This window comes from Primulina eburnea, chromosome 10 (assembly GCF_022965805.1).
Source record: "Primulina eburnea isolate SZY01 chromosome 10, ASM2296580v1, whole genome shotgun sequence".
NCBI lineage: Eukaryota > Viridiplantae > Streptophyta > Magnoliopsida > Lamiales > Gesneriaceae > Primulina > Primulina eburnea.
The window spans coordinates 23,486,437-23,505,249 of NC_133110.1; the positions used below are offsets into that span (position 1 = coordinate 23,486,437).

General features: G+C 36.2%; 1 non-coding gene and 1 pseudogene across 1 annotated transcript; one reads left to right on the top strand and one right to left on the bottom strand.

The window, feature by feature from the left end:
- Positions 1-18,813, bottom strand: part of LOC140803227 (anaphase-promoting complex subunit 8-like) — a 111,384-nt pseudogene that overhangs the window by 51,103 nt on the left and 41,468 nt on the right.
- Positions 11,909-12,019, top strand: LOC140804109 (small nucleolar RNA R71). Its single transcript, XR_012112068.1, has one exon. It is a non-coding gene; the product is annotated as a small nucleolar RNA R71 (small nucleolar RNA).

Here is an 18,813-nt window from a genome sequence, read left to right on the forward strand (position 1 = left end):
AAAAGGCCAAGTATTAAAGCAGACAATTAATTAAACTAATATTGAAAACAAAATAGGAAAATTTACAAAGAATAAAATCCCCTTTTTTTCTTTTTTCTTTTTTCTTTTTTTCTTTTTTTGTTATTGTTTTTTTTTTTTTTTTAAATAACGTGACTGCAAAATTTTACAATAACATAAAATTTTCTATCCAAACATTCTACCATAAATATATATATATATGTATATATATAAACATTTATATAACGGATACATCCGATTTCCTTTGGAACTTATCTAGCACAAACAAATCTTCTTCTTTTTTTTTTTTTTTTTTTTTTTTGAGAACATTGATTGATGTTTTTAGAACACATTGATAGTACATCAATCAAATCTAAAAAAAATTTACACTGAATAAAGTATTTTGCAGTCCGTTATTTATTTACTTTTTTTTTTTCAATAAATATTTTTTTTTAGGGGATTTATATTCTTGTAATAAACCATTTTTTAATAATCAATAAAAGTTTATTAATTGTTTTCTCATTTCTCACCACTCACTCACAAAAGATGTGTGAGTATATATTATATTTTTACAAAAGAATTCTTTCAATTATACATGTTAACAACCATACAAACCATATCTTTTAACTATATTCTCATAAAAATTTTAGAAATTATTTTATTTGAAAACACACACAATTATATACATATATGTAAATAAATAAACACATCTATTATATATTTTATATTAATTGATCAAAATATATATGTATATAAATTGGTACATATGAAAACTAATTTTTCTTGTAGTCTGTAATTTGAATATAATGAATATTAAAATCTAGTGTATTGCGATTTTCCGATAATTATTAACTAATGTGTCTCAGGTGCATTTTACTGACACCTTACTCGACATTGAACTAAAAAGTATTATTATTATTACTACATATTTTTATTTTTTATATAATAAAAAAAAACTAAGAAGAGAAGAAGAAGAAGAAGAAGAAGAAGAAGAAATTATTCATACCTTAAAAAAAAAAACATTAAAAACATACCGTTGAATCGTAAGTTTAGCATCACATGAATTTTCTTTTCTTACTCTTGGATGTTGGCCAATTAAGTTGAGATAAGAATGGATCTGGTTCATGACTAAATCCTTGCAGTAAATCAATAAGTTCACCTTCACTTGTAGCAGAAACTAACATCCTTCGCGAAGCTAATGAAATAAATCCCTGTTCCACAACATCATCAAGAAACGATAACAGTTTATCATAATAATTGTTAACATTTAACAAACCAATTGGCTTATTGTGGATATTTAATTGTGCCCAACAAACAGTATGAAATATTTCTTCCAAAGTACCGAAACCTCCTGGCAGAGCAATGAAAGCATCTGAATGTTCAATCATTTGAGTAATTCGTTCATACATGTTGTCCACTTGCATTTCTTCTCCTATTGTTGGTCCTGTAAGATTGGCTAAAGTAATCGGAATAATGCATAAGACTTCACTTCCACCTGCATGCGCAGCTTTTGCAACTTTTCCCATGAGGCCAACTTCACCACCACCATATACCAAATGAATCTTTCTTTTAGCAAGTGTTATTCCAAGCTTTTCTGCTACATCTTCATAAATTGAATATTTTCCTGCACTAGATCCACAAAATACACAAATATTTTTGATTTTACTTACCGTGGACGTTGACATGTTTAGAAATATGTTTTCTGTAATTGTTAGATCACAACATATGAATTTATAAACGTAACATGCCAAAAGTCAATATTTGAACAGGAAATTATTATTATAAAAAGAAAATAAAAATGACAAAATTAAAACAAATATATACAGCGTAGTTGTGATTGTGGCTCACATCTTCCTCTGATTTTACGTTCAGTAACGGCTTCAACGCCTTCTATGAGTCGAGGATATGCTTCCCATCCAATTTTCTTATAAATTGGCAAACAGGGTCTTTTAACGTCAGATTCCCAAGACGAAATTGTGTATATTTTTACTTATCTAAATAGATATGCGTTACTACAGTAGGATCTTTGTAAGGCTGATTCCACCGTCCATATTGATATTCCTCCTGTTGAAATTGCCACCATAGTTTAAGAAGTTCATTTTGCACGTACCCACTAGAATGCGTATCAAGAACCTCTAGAAAATTATCCAAAGGCTCTTTACTCAGACCATTCTTAATGAATAAAATTTTATCTTCTCTATTCATTGATGTCATTCCAACATTTTTGCAATTTTCTTTACAAGTCCACCTTGCACATTTATGACATCCACCTATACGTTTAGCTCTTCGCTTTTTGGCATATGTGCTTTTACCAAATCCTGGCATATGTCTTATTATTAATTCACTTGCTTCCCCAACCAATCGGACTTTTGCTTCAATTATCAAACGGATATCATCCGGTATGCCATATAACATCATCAACCTTAGCCGCTCACATCTAGCTTTATAAATTTTTTTCAACGCATTATCAGGTAAACAAGCAAAATATTTACGAAGATTCATAATACACACATCCATATTATTATTATTATATATATTTCAATTATTTTGGGAAAACTGAAGAAACCGACTTAAACAGTCACGGAGTACCGTTATCCGCCATTTAACCGGGAAATGAACTAGAATCTGCAAAACAAAATGAAAATATCAAACAGCTATTGTGGATCATATAAAGGCATAAACTCATCATTAAGAATTTCATTTTCTATAAAAGGCTTAAGTCTTTGCCCATTAACTTTAAACACGTCATTATTTTTAGGATTTTCAATATCAACAGCACCATGAGGATAAACAAATTTGACTATAAATGGTCCTGACCACCTCGATCTTAGTTTACCTGGAAATAAATGCAAACGAGAATTATAAAGCAAAACTTTTTGTCCAATTTGAAATGACTTTCTCATAATATTTTTATCATGAAAGGCTTTAGTTTTATCTTTATAAATCTTTGAATTTTCATATGCATCATTTCTTAATTCTTCAAGTTCATTTATTTGCAATTTTCTTAATTTAGATGCATCATCTAAATTAGTATTAAATGCTTTAATTGCCCAATAAGCTTTATGTTCTAGTTCAACCGGTAAATGACAATGCTTACCAAAAACTAACCTATATGGTGACATCCCTAATGATGTTTTAAATGCAGTTCTATATGCCCATAATGCATCAGTTAATCTTAAAGACCAATCTTTTCGATTTGGATTAACTGTTTTTTCTAAAATTTGTTTTATTTCTCTATTTGCTAGTTCAACTTGACCATTACTTTGAGGATGATATGGGGTAGAAACTTTATGTGTAATGCCATATTTTCTTAACAAAGAAGAAAATGATTTATTTATAAAATGACTTCCCCCATCACTAATTATTGCTCTAGGTATTCCAAATCGACTAAAAATATTTTCTTTTAAAAATTTTATAACAACTTTATGATCATTAGTTCTACATGCAATCGCTTCAATCCATTTTGAAACATAATCAACAGCGACTAAAATGTACTTATATCCAAAAGATAATGGAAATGGACCCATAAAATCTATCCCCCAACTATCAAATATTTCAATAATTATGATTGGATTTAAAGGCATCATGTTTCGTTTTGAAATTGATCCCATCTTCTGACAATTTTCACAAGATTTGCAAAATAAATGCGTATCTTTGAATAAAGACGGCCAATAAAATCCACATTGTAAGATTTTTGTAGCTGTTTTATTGGATGAAAAATGACCTCCACATGCTTCAGAATGACAAAATTTAATAACATTACTTATTTCATTGTCGGGTATGCATCGTCGAAAAATTTGGTCAGGACAATACTTAAATAAGTAAGGATCATCCCAATAAAATTTTTTAACTTCTATCAAGAATTTATTCTTATCTTGTGAATTCCAATGAGAAGGCATTTTATTTGTCACAAGAAAATTTACAATATTAGCAAACCATGGCATAATAGTAGCATAAAACAACTGATCATCTGAAAAATTTTCATTTATTGGTATTTCATTATGAGATGATTCAGTCATTATTCTAGATAAATGATCGGCTACAACATTTTCTTTTCCTTTTTTATCTTTAATTATAATATCAAATTCTTGTAACAATAAAATCCACCGTATTAATCTTGGCTTAGCATCTTGTTTATTTGATAAATATTTTATGGCAGAATGATCGGTGTAAACAATAGTAGTAGAACCAATTAAATAAGATCGAAACTTATCTAATGCAAATACTACTGAAAGTAATTCTTTTTCAGTAGTTGAATAATTTATTTGGGCACTATTTAAGGTTCTACTAGCATAATAGATTGCATAAGGTTTTCCTTCTTTTCTTTGTCCTAACACAGCTCCTATAGCATAATCACTTGCATCACACATTAATTCAAATGGTAAAGACCAATCTGGAGGTTGTAAAATAGGTGATGTAATTAAAAGATTAATTATTTTTTTAAAAGAATTTTCACATTTTTGAGTCCATTCGAATTGTGTATCTTTTGTTAAAAGATTTGAAATTGGTTTAGATATTATGCTGAAATTTTTTATAAACCTTCTATAAAATCCTGCATGACCCAAGAATGATCGAACTTCTTTGACCGTTTTTGGTGATGTTAAATTAGAAATAACATCAACTTTGGCATTATCAACTTCAATTCCTTTTTCAGATATCACATGTCCTAAGACAATCCCAGATTTAACCATAAAATGACATTTTTCCCAATTTAAAACAAGATTTTTTTCTTCACATCTTTTTAATACTTTTTCTAGATTTTTAAGACAATTTTCAAATGAGTTTCCAAAAACAGTTATATCATCCATAAAAACTTCTACATATTCTTCAATCATATCACTGAAAATACTTAACATGCATCTTTGAAAAGTAGCCGGAGCATTGCATAAACCAAATGGCATTCTTTTAAATGCAAAAGTTCCGAAAGGACAAGTAAAAGTAGTTTTTTCTTGATCTTCTAATGATATAGGTATTTGATAATACCCCGAATACCCATCAAGAAAACAGTAATAAGAATTTCCTGCTACTTTTTCTAAAATTTGATCTAAAAATGGTAGTGGGAAATGATCTTTTCTAGTTGCATCATTTAATTTTCTATAATCAATACACATACGCCAAATAGATGGAATCCTAGTTTGTAATAACTCTCCTTTTTCATTTTTTATAACAGTGATGCCTGACTTTTTAGGTACTACTTGTGTTGGACTTACCCATTTACTATCTGAGATTGGATAGATAATTCCAGCGTCTAATAGTTTTAATACTTCATTCTTAACAACTTCTTTCATATGTGGATTTAACCTTCTTTGCGGTTGTTGATACGTTTTAGCATTTTCTTCCAAGTGAATTTTATGTGTACAAATTAAAGGATTCATACCTTTTATATCTTTCAAAGTCCATCCAATTGCATTTTTATATTTTTTAAGTAATTGAATTAAATCTTCTTCTTGATTTGGTAGAAGAGTGGAAAAAATTACAACAGGAAATGTTTTATTTTGACCAAGAAATACATATTTCAATTCTAATGGTAAAGCTTTTAATTCAAGTTTTATATTATCATCTTCTTTAAAATTATTTTCAGACTCCAAACTTTCTACTGAAAAAACTTCACATTGTTGATTTAAGTTTTCTTCTTGTATATTTTCTTCCACAATTGTTTGAATTTCATTATCATCTTCATTTTCATTTTCATTAATACTTGGTTGTTTACATAAATTAAACACATTAAGTTCTAGAGTCATATTTCCAAAAGACAATTTCATTATTCCATTTCGACAATTAATTAAAGCATTTGAAGTTGCTAGAAATGGTCGTCCCAATATTACTGGAATTTCATTATGTACTTCTATTGGTTGTGTATCCAAAACAATAAAATCTACTGGATATATGAATTTATCAACTTGAACCAACACATCTTCTACAATACCTCTAGGTATTTTGATTGACCTATCCGCCAGTAAAAGAGTAACAGAAGTGGGTTTTAATTCCCCTAAATTAAGTTTTTCATAAAATGAATAAGGAAGTAAATTCACACTTGCTCCCAAATCCAACAAAGCTTTTTTAATTTTATTTTTTCCAATAATACATGAAATTGTTGGACAACCAGGATCTTTATATTTTAAACTAGAATTGTTTTGAAGAATAGAACTTACTTGTTCAGCCAAGAATGCTTTCTTCTTCACATGCAATTTTCTCTTCACAGTACATAAGTCTTTTAAAAATTTTGCATAGGAAGGTACTTGTTTAATAGCATCTAATAATGGAATATTTATCTTTACTTGTTTAAAAACTTCATAGATATCAGAATCACTTTTTTGTTTTTTATAAATTGTTAATGCATGAGGAAATGGTGGAGGTTTATTTGAGTCATTTACTATTTTAGATGATTTATCATTCACCATATTATTCTTAGAATTTAAGGTATCATCATTCTCAAAAGTATCAAGATTATCATCCTTACTCTTTGATTTTAAATGATCATTGTTTTCATTAATATATGGATCATTAACTATTTTACCACTTCTAAGGCTAATAACAGATTTTATTTGATCAATTTTTTCATTTTTTAATTCTTGATTTTGATTTTTAGGATTAGGTTGAGGTTGAGATGGAAATTTTCCTTTTTCATGAATATTAAGTGCAGATGCAAATTTCGCAAGAGTTTCTTTCAAATCATTCATAGATTGACTGTTTTGAATATTGATAGACTCTTGCTTTTGGATAAATGCATGAATTACATCTTCAAAGTTTTTTCTTGGAGGTGTAACATAAGGAATATAACCTTGATGATTTTGGTTATTTTGAAAATATTGTTGTGACGGTTGTGCATTATTGTAGTAGCCCGAATTTCAAAATTGGGTAATTAACGGATTAATGGTGATTAAGAAGGTTTAATGTGTAATTTTGACCGTGGTCATGATCGGACGGACCGAAGATGGTTCGGTAGCACCGAAGAGTTCGGACGATCCGAAGTGAGTTCGGTGGATCCGATCATGAGGTGTCAAGAGCCGATGGACACGTGGGAGTTCGGACGTTCCGAAGTGTAGGTTCGGTGGATCCGATCATGAGGTGTCAAGAGCCGATGGACACGTGGGAGTTCGGACGTTCCGAAGTGTAGGTTCGGTGGATCCGATCATGAGGTGTCAAGAGCCGATGGACACGTGGGAGTTCGGACGTTCCGAAGTGTAGGTTCGGTGGATCCGATCGTGAGGTGTCAAGAGCTGATGGACACGTAGGAGTTCGGACGTTCCGAAGTGGGTTCGGTGGATCCGAACATAGCCTATAAATAGTGCTCGGATTTCCTCATTTTGTATGGACAATCCTTGAGTTGTGTCTCATATTTGAGAGATTTGGAAGGTTTCTAGTGTTAGTTGCCGGTCGAGCGATAGCCAAGAGCTGCCAGGATTGGTAGTGTAGCGACGCCTGAGTTACGAGGCAATCGACATCAAAGGGCTGTCGACGGACGAAGGTAAATCCTAAACCTTTGGTAGTACTGGTTTTGCTAGTCTAGCATGGTAGTATTGTTCATTGGGTATGCTTTTGATGCATAGGCTTGTTCTAGACCTGATTAGCGGTGTTGCGTAAGGCTAGGCTTGCTGTGATAGAGGTACGAAAGTACTATCCGAGATATCCTGGTTGAGTATACATTCTTATATGTGTTGCATGATTATGTGGTGCATTGATATATGTCATATGATGCATGCTATTATGTCACGTTTATTACTGCACGTTGCATTTCATGTTGAGCCGTATCTCCTTCGAGATAGCCTTTACTGTTGAGCTGTATCTTTTTCGAGATAAGCTATATCTTGTGGGGCCGCTCAGCCCTGTCTTGTCTTGTGGACGCATGGACACCGAGAGTACACAGTGGCCGACGGGTCGGGAGGGCTTCGGTGGTCCGGGACATTTTAGGTCCACGTCTGTTCTTGCAGTGGATGCAGTGACCCAGAGGTAGGACCGCGCGGCACTATCCACTTGGCGCCTCTAGACTGAGCATTTTGAGATCCTTTGTTACTCCTGTTTCTTGACTACCCTGGTATCATATCATAGCATGTGCATTTCATATAGGTTTGTATACTCATGCTTTTGTACTGGGCGTTCTTATCGCTCACGTCCTCGGTTTTGTTTATCTTGGACACCCCATTTCCACGGGGCAGGCCTCAGGTTGGACAGCTCGGGAAGAGCAGGAGGAGGACAGTGAGTATCTGGTTGGTTTAGTTTTCAGTACTATTCTATTTCGATATGGTTGTACCGAATATATTTTGAGTTGTTCTGATTTCGATTGGGTTGTATAACTATCATTTGTTGGTATTTTCCGCTGTTATCTCTGATTGTTATTAATTAAGTTAATTGCATGCTTAGTTCTCAACTAGTAGGTGATTCTGGAACGGGTCACTACATTTATGGTATCAGAGCATGCTTACGATTTTGGGATATAGATTCTGTTTTGGGATTTTTCGTGGACCATTTTACCATTTTCCCCATTCTATCTTGTAGCGATGGCTGACCACTTTGGTGATAAGAGTAGTCAGGGGAGTGTAGGTCGTTGGGGTAATCAGGACGATCGTAGGCGTCACCGTGAACATCGTCATCGTCGGGATGGTCCTAGGCGTTTTGATTTGCATCGTTTTATTCAGATGGGGCCTAAGCCTTTAGTTGGTGGTGAGACTCCCGATGATGCTGAGGATTGGTTAGAGCGCATGGAGAGTTGTTTCCGTGCATTTCAGTGCACCGAGGAGCAGAAGATAGAGACCCTTAGTTTTCTTCTCGAGGGCCGTGCGCGCAAGTGGTGGCGATCGACTTCTGCGCCGATAGTCCAGTCCCAGGGTAGGGTGACTTGGGCCGATTTCCGTGCGGCTTTTATGCAGCTGTATTTTCCTCCAGCCCTTCGCCAGGCAAAGACGATTGAGCTCCTGAACCTTAAGCAGGGGAGTATGTCTGTTGATGAGTATCAGCAGAAATTCTTCGAGTTGTTACCCTTTGCCCCTCATATCAGTGGCAGTTCTGAGGCCAAGTATGATCATTTCCTTCAGGGCCTTAACCAGGAGATCTTTGATCGAGTCACTGTCTGTGATAATCCTACTTCTTACGATGGGTTAGTGAACTGGTGTCGCCAGGCAGAGATCAGTCTCCAGCGTGGTAGGGCTATTCTTTCTTCTAGACCTCCGAGTACTTTGAGCCCTAGGTCTCAGTCTTTCAAGAAATCTGGTTCTTCTTCTTCTGGATCTGGATCACGGTCTAGCGGTGTTTTCCGCTTTGGTGATAAGAAGGATGCTTGTGTGCATTGTGGGAAGAACCATCCCTCGGAGCAATGCCGATCAGTCGCGGGAGCTTGTTTTCAGTGCGGAGAGATGGGGCATATTAAGAAGTTTTGTCCTCAGTTGCGAGGTGGAGCAGGATCTGGTTTCGGATCGCAGACGACTGTTCAGCAGAGGAAGAAGGGTCAGGCAGTGGGTAGTTCGAATCTTCGACCTCGTGCCCAAGGTCAGGTATTTGCGCTGAACCAGGATCAGGCTGCAGATGACTGAGAGAGTCATAGCAGGTACTTTTCGTTTATGCGGTATTCCTGCTTTTGTTCTTATAGATTACGGAGCATCTCATTCATTCATTTCTGCACGATTTTGTTAAGCGTCATAAGTTACCGTATGTTTCTCTAGACGTCATTCTTTCCGTTTCTACTCCGATGGGTCATTCGGTGTTAGCTAAGCGTCTAGTGATGGGTTGTCCCTTAGATATTGAGATGTAATAACGATGTTGTTATTTCGTTTTGTTCATCCTCTAAACTTGATTTCGAGGACGAAATCGTTTTAAGGGGGGGAGAATGTAGTAGCCCGAATTTCAAAATTGGGTAATTAACGGATTAATGGTGATTAAGAAGGTTTAATGTGTAATTTTGACCGTGGTCATGATCGGACAGACCGAAGATGGTTCGGTAGCACCGAAGAGTTCGGACGATCCGAAGTGAGTTCGGTGGATCCGATCATGAGGTGTCAAGAGCCGATGGACACGTGGGAGTTCGGACGTTCCGAAGTGTAGGTTCGGTGGATCCGATCATGAGGTGTCAAGAGCCGATGGACACGTGGGAGTTCGGACGTTCCGAAGTGTAGGTTCGGTGGATCCGATCATGAGGTGTCAAGAGCCGATGGACACGTGGGAGTTCGGACGTTCCGAAGTGTAGGTTCGGTGGATCCGATCGTGAGGTGTCAAGAGCTGATGGACACGTAGGAGTTCGGACGTTCCGAAGTGGGTTCGGTGGATCCGAACATAGCCTATAAATAGTGCTCGGATTTCCTCATTTTGTATGGACAATCCTTGAGTTGTGTCTCATATTTGAGAGATTTGGAAGGTTTCTAGTGTTAGTTGCCGGTCGAGCGATAGCCAAGAGCTGCCAGGATTGGTAGTGTAGCGACGCCTGAGTTACGAGGCAATCGACATCAAAGGGCTGTCGACGGACGAAGGTAAACCCTAAACCTTTGGTAGTACTGGTTTTGCTAGTCTAGCATGGTAGTATTGTTCATTGGGTATGCTTTTGATGCATAGGCTTGTTCTAGACCTGATTAGCGGTGTTGCGTAAGGCTAGGCTTGCTGTGATAGAGGTACGAAAGTACTATCCGAGATATCCTGGTTGAGTATACATTCTTATATGTGTTGCATGATTATGTGGTGCATTGATATATGTCATATGATGCATGCTATTATGTCACGTTTATTACTGCACGTTGCATTTCATGTTGAGCCGTATCTCCTTCGAGATAGCCTTTACTTTTGAGCTGTATCTCTTTCGAGATAAGCTATATCTTGTGGGGCCGCTCAGCCCTGTCTTGTCTTGTGGACGCATGGACACCGAGAGTAAACAGTGGCCGACGGGTCGGGAGGGCTTCGGTGGTCCGGGACATTTTAGTTCCACATCAGTTCTTGCAGTGGATGCAGTGACCCAGAGGTAGGACCGCGCGGCACTATCCACTTGGCGCCTCTAGACTGAGCATTTTGAGATCCTTTGTTACTCCTGTTTCTTGACTACCCTGGTATCATATCATAGCATGTGCATTTCATATAGGTTTGTATACTCATGCTTTTGTACTGGGCGTTCTTATCGCTCACGTCCTCGGTTTTGTTTATCTTGGACACCCCATTTCCACGGGGCAGGCCTCAGGTTGGACAGCTCGGGAAGAGCAGGAGGAGGACAGTGAGTATCTGGTTGGTTTAGTTTTCAGTACTATTCTATTTCGATATGGTTGTACCGAATATATTTTGAGTTGTTCTGATTTCGATTGGGTTGTATAACTATCATTTGTTGGTATTTTCCGCTGTTATCTCTGATTGTTATTAATTAAGTTAATTGCATGCTTAGTTCTCAACTAGTAGGTGATTCTGGAACGGGTCACTACAATTATTATCATTCCTCCAACTAAAATTAGGATGATTTTTCCATCCCGGATTATATGATTGTGAAAAAGGATCTAGTATTGGTTTTTTATAATTGTTAACATAATTTGCTTGTTCATGGAGACATTCTTTAAATGAAGGTAATGTTGGACAATCTTTTGTAGCATGATCATGTGTATCACATATATGACAAACAATTTCTTGAATACTTTTTAATTGACCACTCTTTTTCATTTCTAATGACTCAATTTTTCTTGCTAAAGATGCAAGTTTAGCTTGAATATCTACATCATCTTTGAGATTATAGATACCACCCCCATTTGTTGAATTATTGTTTTTAGTTGTTGGTGGTTCTATTGTACCTATATTATCCCAATTTTGAGCATTTTCTGCTAATGAATCCAAATATTCCATAGCTTCATTTGGGTTTTTATCTTCAAAAGTTCCATTACACATGAATTCTATCATTTGCCTATCTTTAGGTATAAGACCTTCATAAAAGTGAGAAACTATTCTCCATGTTTCAAAACCATGATGTGGGCATGTATTAAGTAATTCTTTATATCTATCCCAACATTGATAAAATGTTTCTCCTTGTTTTTGAGAAAAAGTTGTAATTTGTCTTTTAAAAGAGTTTGTTCTATGGGAAGGGAAAAACTTTTTGAGAAATTGTTGTTGCATTTCTTCCCATGATCTTATTGAACTTGATCTTAAATTTTGTAGCCATGTTTTAGCTTTATCTTTTAAAGAAAAAGGGAAAAGCTTTAATCGAACTATATCCATGCTACAATTTTGATCATTATAAGTGTTACAAACTTCCTCAAATTCTCTTAGATGCAAATATGGATTTTCAGAATCTAAGCCATGAAAATTTGGTAAAAGTTGAATAATTTGAGGTTTAAAGTTGAAATTTGATGCGTCAGGAGGAAAAACTAAACAAGATGGGGCACTAGTTCTAATAGGGTTCATATGGTGCCTAAGTGTTCTTAATTGATCATGTTCTTGATTATTATTATTATTATTATTATTATTATTATTATTATTATTATTATTATTATTATTATTATTATTATTATTATTATTATTATCATCATTATCTTGATTATTTGAATTATCATCCATGTTTAAATTATTTTCAGATACTCGAATAAGTCTACCACTTTTTTTTCGACTCCAAACACTCATACAAGTAAAAACACACAATACTTATAAATAAAACATAAATAACAAATATAAACTTAATTTATACCTCCCCGGCAACGGCGCCAAAAACTTGTTACTACTTAAATAATAATTCACCCAAGTGTAGGTTGTCTGCAAGTAATATATTTCGTAAGTACGAGATCGATCCACAGAGAGGTTATTTTGAGTTTAAATTTATTAATTTATAGATTACCAAATGCAAGACTGAAGTTTACAAATTATAAATATTGTCAAGGCTTGAGGATTTATTCTTGGTTTATGTAATATTGTTTAACTAAAAGTGAAACAAAAGAAACTACCATAAATAATGGTTCCAAGAAAATTAAACACACACATAATCTAATATAGTTTCCACTATAGAAAATACCGAATTAACCGATATTTTATATATGGTACCTATGATTATAATTATAACTATATAAATAAATAATTGCATAAATTAAATGTTAAATTAAATCATTATATTTCATTTAGAACAACCGGCAGAGTCACGCTATTGCCTAAATGAAATATATTGATTTAATAAGTTAGTTGCGGTAAAGTAAAAGTTAGTTGCAATAAAGTAAATGTTAGTTGCGAAAAAGTAAAAGTTAGTTGCAAGAAAGTAAATGTTAGATGCGAAAAATAAAAGTTAGTTTGTTAGATGTTAGTATTAAGTCATAATATTTCATTTAGAACAACCGGCAGAGCCACGCTATCGCCTAAATGAAATATTATGATATTATTATATAAATATACATATATATATATATCTATATATATATAATAATAAGTGATGAAATATTTATTGTATCAAAATTAAACAACAAATCAAGATAACCACTTTAATGGTATCAAGCATTTGATGTAAATTGATAACAACAAATAATTCATTTTTATACCTACAATAAAAATAAGTTAGCTAAATGAAAAGAGATAAAGAAACAATATACAAAATATAAACAATCTTACTTCACCAAGAATGCATCCTCTTCACCTTGACATAATAGATTTAGCTTGCCATGAACTTACTTTTGATCAACACTAAAATATCACTCATAGTTGAGAAAATGAAAGAAAATATATTTAAACTTAGAACTTTGATACACACTCACACTATATTTTACAATGAGATAGAATGATTCTCAAGCTAGCACAAGGCCTCTATTTATAGGCCAAATGAGAGAAAGAGTCAAAAATTCTATTAATGCCATGTAGTTGTAATAGTATTCTTTGTCTCCTCAACTCCAATTCCATGTCCCTTCTTTCAATGCCTTGTTCCACGACTTTTCTCACCACTTTGACTCTGATTAAGGCCACAAACATGTGGGGAATTTTGTGTAGATGAGTTTGGCCACTTGATTCACCTCATTTGGATAAATATTGAAATAGTTATGAATTTTTTACTAAATGATGGTCATAGTAAAAGTAAATGTGTCCTCCTTTTGATCTTTGCACAATTTGATCATCTTAATGAGCTTTTTAGGCAATCATGTCTTCTGCAAAGTTGTAAATAACTTCTCAAGGATTCCAACCATGTTTGAGTCACCTCCATTTGAATTTTCTAGCTTGAGTTATCATTATTTTACCAACACGTAAAAAACCTGAAAATAAAACAAATTTAGTAAGACATTTAAATATAAACAAACAATACTAAAATAACATAATTTATAATTTTAATGAAACTTAAAATTTTAAAATACAGGTTTTAACATATAATAAATTATTAATTTTAAGTTTCATCACCGGGTCTCCACACCTAGCTTGGCTTGGACCCTCCCCCTGACTCATGCGAGACTCTAGCTGAGCCCTGGCCCCAACCAAGGCCAAGCCTCCCCCTAGGACAAGCAACCCGATCGCCCCAACCATGACAGCAACTTTCTGGACTCGGTTTGCTTGTTGTTCTTCCTGGTTTTAGTTGATTGTTGGGTAGTGCTTGGGACTCAAAAATACGTTAAAAACCCTACACGATCTTCCCCTAATCATGTCAGTCCCTTCGTGTAAAGGCGAGAGTCATAGCATCAAACAAGTTAGCATAGAGATCATGCATATGGAAATAAACGTGAACAACAAAGTTTCTGTGCTTCATGCTTCATACGAATTAATTTTAAAAATATATATATGACATGATGGATGAGAAAGGGAAGATTAATGCATGCCTTTGCGTATAATACGCTCGAATAATCGTTGACGACGAAGAACGGGAGAAACTTTGGCTACTTACTCCTTGAATCCTTCGAAAATCCTTCCTCCACGTGTGTTGTGTGTGTGCCGTGAGATAGGTGGAGTTGGGAGAGAATATTTTTCAGAAAATAAAAGTGGCCGATTGTTTTGTGTGCAAGGTTTTGGGGTTTAGGTGTTTTAATCTCATATAAACTCTAATTAAGTTACTAACTAGGCTTTAGGCCTATCAAGCCACAATTAAGCCCATTAGTCTTTTAATTAGAATTAAATAAAATATATTAGTAAAGTTTTGGTAAAAAGTTTATGAATTAAATATCCGGGTTGCCAAAAAGTTCGCATTTTAGTTGAGAAGCCAACACCGATAAAATTTACGCCCCGGCGTATAAAATCACCTCAAAACCCTTTGTTTTCAAAAATACTAAAAACAACAACCACCTTTAAAATAATTAAAAATAATCATTTGATAAAAACATTTTACATTTTCAACCCTCGGTTCCCGTTCCTCGATCGTCACTTGAATATTCCTTAAAAATACAATTTTATGCATGATGACAATAAAAATCTCACTTAACATATAAACAAGTATGTCACATAATTAATTAACAATTAAAATCAATTAATTACTCATTTCTCATTATTTCCTAGATTCGCATGCAGTTGGATTACGTCGTCTTAATTTCTGACCTTACAATTCCTCCCTCCCTTAAATAAAATTCCGTCCTCGAAATTAGAACTCACTGAATAGATCTGGATAGCGACTCTTCAAGTCTATCTCGGTTTCTCAAGTAGCTTCCTCTTCCGAGTGATTCAGCCACTTGACCTTGACCATTGGAATGACTTTGTTACGCAATCGTCTATCTTGTCTTGCCAAAATCTGGACAGGTCTTTTGTAGTGACCCGTTCCAGAATCACCTACTAATGAAGAACTAAGCATGCACTTAACTTAATTAATAATAATCAGAGATAATTGCGGAAAAGGCCAACAAACGGTAGTTATACAACCCAATCGAAATCCAGAACAACTCGAACTAAAAAATGAAAATATGCGGTACAACCAAATCGAAACAAAACAGTACTGAAGAACTAACTCAACCAGCTACTCACTGTCCTCCTCCTGCTCTTCCTGAGCTGTCCAACCTGAGGCCTGCCCCGTGGGAATGGGGTGTCCAAGATAAACAAAACCGAGGACGTGAGCGATAAGAACGCCCAGTACAAAAGCATGAGTATACAAACCTATATGAAATGCACATGCTATGATATGATACCAGGGTAGTCAAGAAACAGGAGTAACAAAGGATCTCAAAATGCTCAGTCTAGAGGCGCCAAGTGGATAGTGCCGCGCGGTACTCCTCTGGGTCACTGCATCCACTACAAGAACAGACGTGGACCTAAAATGTCCCGGATCACCGAAGCCCTCCCGACCCGTCGGCCACTGTGTACTCTCGGTGTCCATGCGTCCACAAGACAAGACAGGGCTGAGCGGCCCCACAAGATATAGCTTATCTCGAAAGAGATACAGCTCAACAGTAAAGGTTATCTCAAAGGAGATACGGCTCAACATGAAATGCAACATGCATCATAAAACGTGACATAATAGCATGCATCATATGACATATATCAATGCACCACATAATCATGCAACACATATAAGAATGTATACTCGACCAGGATATCTCGGATAGTACTTTCGTACCTCTATCACAGCAAGCCTAGCCTTACGCAACACCGCTAATCAGGTCTAGAACAAGCCTACGCATCAAAAGCATATCCAATGAACAATACTACCATGCTCAACTAGCAAAACCAGTACTACCAAAGGTTTAGGGTTTACCTTCGTCCGTCGACAGCCCTTTGATGTCGATTGCCTCGTAACTCAGGCGTCGCTACACTACCAATCCTGGCAGCTCTTGGCTATCGCTCGACCGACAACTAACCCTAGAAACCTTCCAAACCTCTCAAAATGAGACACAACTTCAAGAACTTGCCATCCAAAATGAGGAATTCCGAGCACTATTTATAGGCTATGTTCGGATCCACCGAACCCACTTCGGAACGTCCGAACTCCTACGTGTCCATCAGCTCTTGACACCTCATGATCGGATCCACCGAACCTACACTTCGGAACGTCCGAACTCCCACGTGTCCATCGGCTCTTGACACCTCATGATCGGATCCACCGAACTCACTTCGGATCGTCCGAACTCTTCGGTGCTACCGAACCATCTTCGGTCCGTCCGATCATGACCACGGTCAAAATTACACATTAAACCTTCTTAATCACCATTAATCCGTTAATTACCCAATTTGGAATTCGGGCTACTACATTCTCCCCCCCTTAAAAAGATTTCGTCCTCGAAATCAGGCTTAGAGGATGAACAAAACGAAATAACAACATCGTTATTACATCTCAATTGTTGTTGAACACAACTGATCTAGAAAATCCCGAAAGACTCGATTCATCAGATCCATGAACACTGCTGGCGCATTCGTCAATCCAAATGGCATAACTAGAAACTCGTAATGCCCATATCGAGTACGAAATGCAGTCTTGGAAATATCATCATCCCTAACTCTCATCTGATGATAACCCGATCGCAAGTCAATCTTGGAGTAAACAGAGATACCCTGAAGCTGATCGACCAAATCATCGATACGAGGTAATGGATACTTGTTTTTGATCGTCACACGATTCAGCTGGCGATAATCAATGCACAATCGCATAGATCCATCTTTCTTCTTGACAAACAAGACTGGGGCTCCCCAAGGTGAAACACTCGGGCGAATATAACCTTTATCAAGAAGATCCTGCAATTGCTGTTTCAATTCTCTCATCTCTGATGGAGCAAGACGATAGGGGGCACGAGAAATCGGTGTAGTCCCTGGCATTAACTCGATGCCAAATTCCACCTCTCTAATCGGAGGAAAACCAGGAATCTCATCTGGAAAAACATCAGGAAACTCACAAACCACTGGAATATCCTCTATACCAACACTACCTGTGGATGAATCAATCGCATAGATGAGGTAGCCTTCCCCGCCCGCCTCTAAAGCACGACAGGCTTTCAGAGCAGATACCACTGGCATCGGAGGTCGCGCTCCCTCACCATAGAAAAACCAACTAGAGCTCTCAGTCGTACGAAACTGAACAAGCTTCTGGTAACAATCCACGGTAGCTGGTAGGTAGTCAATAGATCTATACCCAAAATACAATCAAAATCTTCCATCTCTAGGATCATAAGATTTGCAGTCAATTCGTTACCCTCAAAATCTAAGGGACAACCCATCACTAGACGCTTTGCTAACACCGAATGACCCATCGGGGTAGAAACAGAAAGAATGACGTCTAGAGAAACATACGGTAACTTATGACGCTTACGATCGTCCTGGTCACCCCAACGACCTACACTTCCCTGACTACTCTCATCACCAAAGTGGTCAGCCATCGCTACAAGATAGAATAGGGAAAAATGGTAAAATGGTCCACGAAAAATCCCAAAACAGAATCTATATCCCAAAATCGTAAGCATGCTCTGATACCATAAATGTAGTGACCCGTTCCAGAATCACCTACTAATGAAGAACTAAGCATGCACTTAACTTAATTAATAATAATCAGAGATAATTGCGGAAAAGGCCAACAAACGGTAGTTATACAACCCAATCGAAATCCAGAACAACTCGAACTAAAAAATGAAAATATGCGGTACAACCAAATCGAAACAAAACAGTACTGAAGAACTAACTCAACCAGCTACTCACTGTCCTCCTCCTGCTCTTCCTGAGCTGTCCAACCTGAGGCCTGCCCCGTGGGAATGGGGTGTCCAAGATAAACAAAACCGAGGACGTGAGCGATAAGAACGCCCAGTACAAAAGCATGAGTATACAAACCTATATGAAATGCACATGCTATGATATGATACCAGGGTAGTCAAGAAACAGGAGTAACAAAGGATCTCAAAATGCTCAGTCTAGAGGCGCCAAGTGGATAGTGCCGCGCGGTACTCCTCTGGGTCACTGCATCCACTACAAGAACAGACGTGGACCTAAAATGTCCCGGATCACCGA